At 46.8% G+C, this 6,000-nt stretch overlaps 1 pseudogene; it reads left to right on the forward strand.

The window, feature by feature from the left end:
- The window catches only part of LOC111968465 (cation channel sperm-associated auxiliary subunit beta-like), a 59,917-nt pseudogene that overhangs the window by 10,814 nt on the left and 43,103 nt on the right, over positions 1-6,000 (forward strand).

Below are 6,000 nucleotides of genomic sequence, written 5' to 3' on the forward strand. Positions count from 1 at the left end.
ACAATAGAAAAATCTATGTACAGCGTGTGCAAATGTAGTAAGATTAGGAGAATAAGGCAATAAATAGGCTATAGAGGCGAAATAATTCAAATTTAGCATTAACACTGGAGTGATAGAAACTGGGGTGCAAAAGAGCAAAAAAATAAATAACATATGGGTATGAGGTAGTTGGGTGTGCTATTTACAGATGGGCTGCTCTGACAGCTGATGCTTAGAAAGGGATATAAAGTCTCCAGCTTCAGTGATTTTTGCAATTCGTTCCAGTCATTGGCAGCAGAGAACTGGAAGGAAAGGCAGCCAAAGCAGGTGTTGGCAGGAGGTTTGGGGATGACCAGTGAGATTTACCTGCTGGAGCGTGTGCTCTGGTGGTGTTGCTATGGTGACCAGTGACTGAGATAAGGCGGACTTTACCTAGCAAAGCTTGATAGATGACCTAGAGCCAGTGGGTGTGGGCGACGAATATGTAGCGAGGGCCAGACACGGGCATACAGGTCGCAGGTGGGTGTATAATAGGGCTTTGGTAACAAAATTGATGGCACTGCATCCATTTGCTGAGTAGAGTGTTGGACTATTTGTAGATGACATCGCCAAAGTCAAGGATCTGTAGGATAGTCAGTTTTTACGAGGTAATGTTTGGCGTGTGAGTGAAGTGTTTGTTTAGCAGAGGAAGCCGTTTCTAGATTTTATTTTGGATTGGAGATGCTTAATGTGAGTCTGGAAGGAGAGTTTACAGTCTAACCAGACACTTAGTATTTGTAGTTGTCCACATATTCTAAGTCAGAACCGTCCAGAGTAGTGATGCTAGTCGGGGGCGGGTGCGGGCAGCAATCGTTGAGGGCATGCATTTAGTTTTACTAGCATTTAAGAGCAGTTGGAGGCCACGGAAGGAGTGTTGTATGGCATTGAAGCTCGTTTGGAGGTTTGTTAACAGTGTCCAAAGAAGGGCCAGATGTATACAGAATGGTGTTGTTTGCATAGAGGTGGATCAGAGAATCACCAGCAGTAAGAGCGACATCAGTGATATATACAGAGAAAAGAGTCGGCCTGAGAATTGAACCCTGTGGCACCCCCATAGAGACTTCCAGAGGTCCGGACAACAGGCCCTCCGATTTGACACTGAACTCTATCTGAGAAGTAGTTGGTGAACCAGGCGAGGCAGTCATTTGAAAAACCAAGGCTATTGAGTCTGCCGATAAGAATGCTGTGATTGACAGAGTCAAAAGCCTTGACCAGGTCGATGAAGACGGCTGCACAGTACTGTCTTTTATCAATGGTGGTTATGATATCGTTTAGGACCTTGAGCATGGCTGAGGTGCACCTGTGACTAGCTCGGAAACTAGATTGCATAGTGGAGAATGTACGGTGGGATTCGAAATGGTCGGTGATCWGTTTGTTAACTTGGCTTTCGAAGACTTTAGAAAGGCAGGGCAGGATGAATATAGGTCTATAACAGTTTGGGTCTAGAGTGTCTCCCCCTTTGAAGAGGGGGATGACCGCGGCAGCTTTCCAATCTTTGGGGATCTCAGACGATACAAAAGTGAGGTTGAACAGGCTCGTAATAGTGTTGCAACAATTTTGGCAGATAATTTTATCCCAGCTGATTTGTAGGGTTCCAGATTTTGCAGCTCTTTCAGAACGTCAGCTGTCTGGATTTGGGTGAAAGAGAAGCAGGGGGGGGTGTAACGCACTTTAGGCGTAGTGGGTGCGGAGTTAGGTGCAGGAAGCAGAAGGTACAGAACAATGTTTTATTCCGGCACAGAGAAAAATGTTCACGCCAATACCGGGCGCACATACAAGACCGGCCCAAAACCAGTCAGGACCCAACCAGTCCGGAGGAAAAAGAAAGAGAAAAGCACTACCACAAATATACACCGAGGAAAAATAAGCCCGCACAAAGAGCAGGCGGGCCTTACCGGCTTAAATAGCACAACTAAAAACCTAAACAAGAAACGGGTGTAACCAATAAGACAAAACCAACAGAAAAGGGATCGGCGGCAGCTAGTAGACCGGTGACGCCGAGCGCCGCCCGAACAGGAAGAGGAACCACCTTCGGTGGGAGTCGTGACAGGGGGCTTGGGCAAGTTGCTGCGAGGGGTGCAGAGCTGTTGGCCAGGGTAGGGGTAGCCAGGTGGAAAGCATGGCCAGCCAGGTGGAACGCATGGCCAGCCGTAGAAAAATGCTTTATTATCGATGATCGTAGATTTATCAGTGGTGACAGTGTTTCCTAGCCTCAGTGCAGTGGGCAGCTGGGAGGAGATGCTGTTATTCTCCATGGACTTTACAGTGTCCCAAAACTTTTTGGAATTAGTGCTACTGGATGAAAATGTATGTTTGAAAAAGCTAGCCTTATATTAGTTGTGTATATTGGTTCCTGACTTCCCTGAAAAGTTGCGTTTGACAGTGATGAGGGATGATTGTTTGGCCGTGGACCCATTACGGACGCAGGCAATGAGGCAGTGAACGCAGAGATCCTGGTTGAAGACAGCAGAGGTGTATTTAGAGGTTAAATTGGTCAGGATGATATCTATGAGGGTGCCCGTGGTTACAGATTTAGGGTTGTACCTGGTAAATTCCTTGATAATTTGTGTGAGATTGAGGGCATCTAGCTTAGATTGTAGGACGGCCGGAGTGTTAAGCATGTCCCAGAGTTCGTACCTAACAGAACAGATAGGTGGGGGGCAATCAATTCACATATGGTGTCCAGGGCACAGCTGGGGGCTGAAGGTGGTCTATAACAAGCGGCAATAGTGAGAGACTTATTTCTGGAAAGGTGGATTTTTAAAAGTAGAAGCTTAATTCGTTGGGCACAGACCTGGATAGTATGACAGAACTCTGCAGGCCACTCTGCAGTAATTGCACTCCACCCCTTTGGCATTCTATCTTGTCGTAAAATGTGTAGTTGGGGATGGACATTTCAGAAGAGACATGTCCATCCCAACTACAACATTTACGACAATAGAACTGCAAGGTGAGTGCAATCTACTGCAGAGATAGCTGCAGTCTGGGCGTGGTAGAATAGATTCAAGGCATAATGTACAGACAAGGGTATGGTAGGATGTGAGTACAGTGGAGGTAAACCTAGTAAACCTAGGCATTGAGTGACGATGAGAGAGGTTGTGTTTCTGGAGGCACCAGTTAAGCCAGGTGAGGTGTCCGCGTGTGTGGGGGTGGGACAAAAAGAGCTATCTAAGGCATGTAGGGCGGGTGGGGGCAGTGAAATAAAACAACAATAACTAACCGAAACAGCAGTAGACAAGGCATATTGACATTAGGGAGAGGCATATGTAGCCGAGTGATCATAGGGTCCAATGAGCAGCAATAGGGTGAGTTCTGTAGTCGCTACTACGCTAGGCGAGCTGGAGACACGGCGATTCAGAAAGCTAGCGGCCGGGGCTAGCAGATGGGTCTTCGGAAACATCGCAACGGAAAAGCCTGTTGAAACCACCTCGGACAATACTCGCAGACCAGTCGTGATGGATCGGCGGGGCTCCGTGTCGGCAATAAAGGGTCCAGTCCAATTGGCAAAAGAGTATTGTAGCCCAAAATTCCTGGTAGACCTCTTCGGCTAGCCGGCAGATGGGCCTAGCTCGAGGCTAGCTCAAGGCTAACTGGTGCTGCTTCGGGACAGAGGTGTTAGCCAATAGTAGCCACTCGGTTGCAGCTAGCTAGCTGGATGATCGGTGTAATTGTCCAGAGCTTGCGTCAGGAATCCGGTGATGTGGTAGAGAAAAAGCAGTCCTATATGCTCTGGGTTGATATCGCGCTTGCAGACTGGCAGGTATTGGCCCGAGCTGAAGCTGGCTGTGTCCGAGTTAAGGGTGAAGACCGCAGCAGTGGCTAACTGACTACTAGCTAGTAGCTAGTTATCTGGCTAGCTTCTGATTGGGGTTACGGTTCTAAAGTATAAAAAATAGCAGGTCCGTACCACATTGGGTGAGGCGGGTTGCAGGAATGTATATTCAGTTCCTAGATGGAAAGTGAAATTAAAATATATACGAAATGTATACGAAAAATACGAGGACTATTTACCGGGACAAGACAAACACACGTCCGACTGCTACGCCATCTTGGATTCTGATAGGTGATCTCAAGCTCATTAATGATAGAATGGCCTTTCTTCAAATATGAAAAGTCTCTTTGGCAATGACAGGGAGTTGGCAAGGAGTGGAATATTAGCTAGAAAGACTGGTACCCAGGCTACCCAGCTTTTACTTGAAGACCAAGGCTACTTGAAATATTGAAGTACTACTACAATATCTACTTGCAGCAGCCCTTCACAGGCTTGATTGGCCTATTTAAACCTCTGTCCTCTCCCTCTCTGCCCTCTTTCTCTGTCTCTCCTCTCTCTCTCTYCCCCCCCCCATTSCCCTAGTGGCAGCACCTGTGGATGAGTGGTATGTGGAGTTCAGTATGTTCCATGGCYTCTCYATGTTCAGCAGCAAGGGATCCATCCTGGACACACTGAAGGGAACACTACTGGATGTGGCCAGAGGTTGGACTAGGGGACGGAAGGGCCTATTGTGAATTTATGACAAAGCCCTGGGTGTTTTGAATTTGGATATTTTTGCCAATGACTAAAGAAAATAGTGTACTCTGATTAATTGCGGTGCCTGTTTACCTCTAGGTGGCAATCTTTTCTTTATGATCATAACGCCGGATAGCTGAGAGGAGATGGGGTTTTCCACAAGGATAATATGGTTAAAGGCGTTGATAGTATTTCCTATATTATCTATCTATCCCCTATTAACATTTTACATTATGTTATAGTCATTCAGCAGACGCTTTTATCCAGAGCGACTTACAGTTAGTAAGTCAATTAGACTTACATTAAAGGGGCATTCTGGGGCCTCCCGAGTGGCGCAGTAGTCTAAGGCACTGCATGGCAGTGCATGAGGCATCACTACAGATCCAGGTTTGATCCCAGGCTGTGTCACAGCTGGCCGTGACCGGGAGACGCATATGAGGCGGCACACAATTGGCCCAGCGTTGTGCGGGTTAGGGGAGGGTTTGGCCAGCTGGGATTTCCTTGTCCTATCGCGCTAAAGCGACTCCTTGTGGCGAGCCCGGTGCCTGCAAGCTGACCGCGGTCGACACCTTGACGGTGTTTCCTCCAACACATTGGTGTGGCTAGCTTCCGGGTAAAGCGAGCAGTTTGTCAAGAAGAAGTGTGGCTTGGCAGGGTCGTGTTTCGGAGGACACATGGCTCTTGACCATCGCTTCTCCCGAGTTCATAGGGGAGTTGCAGCGATGGGACAAGACTTTACCAATTGGGGGGGTAAAAGTAAAAAAATATATAAAGGGACAATCTGCAGTTGATACATCCATTTTTAGACTTACAAATTAATGATATATACCCATTGATTCTTGAAGACCATAACTTATAAATGCCTCATGTGCTTAGTTCAACTGTCAAAGCCCATCAGAACCCAAATTATAAGCTTGTTTTACTCAAATGTGTAAACATTGTAAAAAATAAAAACACTGTATAGCCTTAAAACATGCTTAAAACTACAATGTTCATATCTTTGATGGGCAGTCCTTGTATACATAGCTCTCTATGAATTTGAGAGTGGTTACATTTCTCCAGGCCCATCCCTCAGCTTTTTACCAAAACAGATGCGGGGTGTTCACATTGTTATTGTTTCAACTAATGATTGCCCTTTTAAGGTTGTATCTTAGCAGTATGAGTGTGAATTTCAATAAGTTTGTCAGAATTGCATTGGCCGTGGCATCTCTCCCTTAGAGCCCTATTCCTCTGTCCAGATGGGTTAGGGCAGTGTGCAGTGTGGTTGCGATTGCGTCGTCTGTGGACCTATTGGTCGGTAAGCAATTGGAGTGGGTCTAGGGTGTCCGGTAGGTGGAGGTGATATGGTCCTTGACTAGTCTCTCAAAGCACTTCATGATGACGGAAGTGAGTGCTACGGGCGGTAGTCGTTTAGCTCAGTTACCTTAGGTTCAATGATACGAGACGACAACTCCTCCTATCGTCCACTGCAGGAT

Source organism: Salvelinus sp. IW2-2015, linkage group LG9 (genome assembly GCF_002910315.2).
Source record: "Salvelinus sp. IW2-2015 linkage group LG9, ASM291031v2, whole genome shotgun sequence".
Lineage (NCBI taxonomy): Eukaryota > Metazoa > Chordata > Actinopteri > Salmoniformes > Salmonidae > Salvelinus > Salvelinus sp. IW2-2015.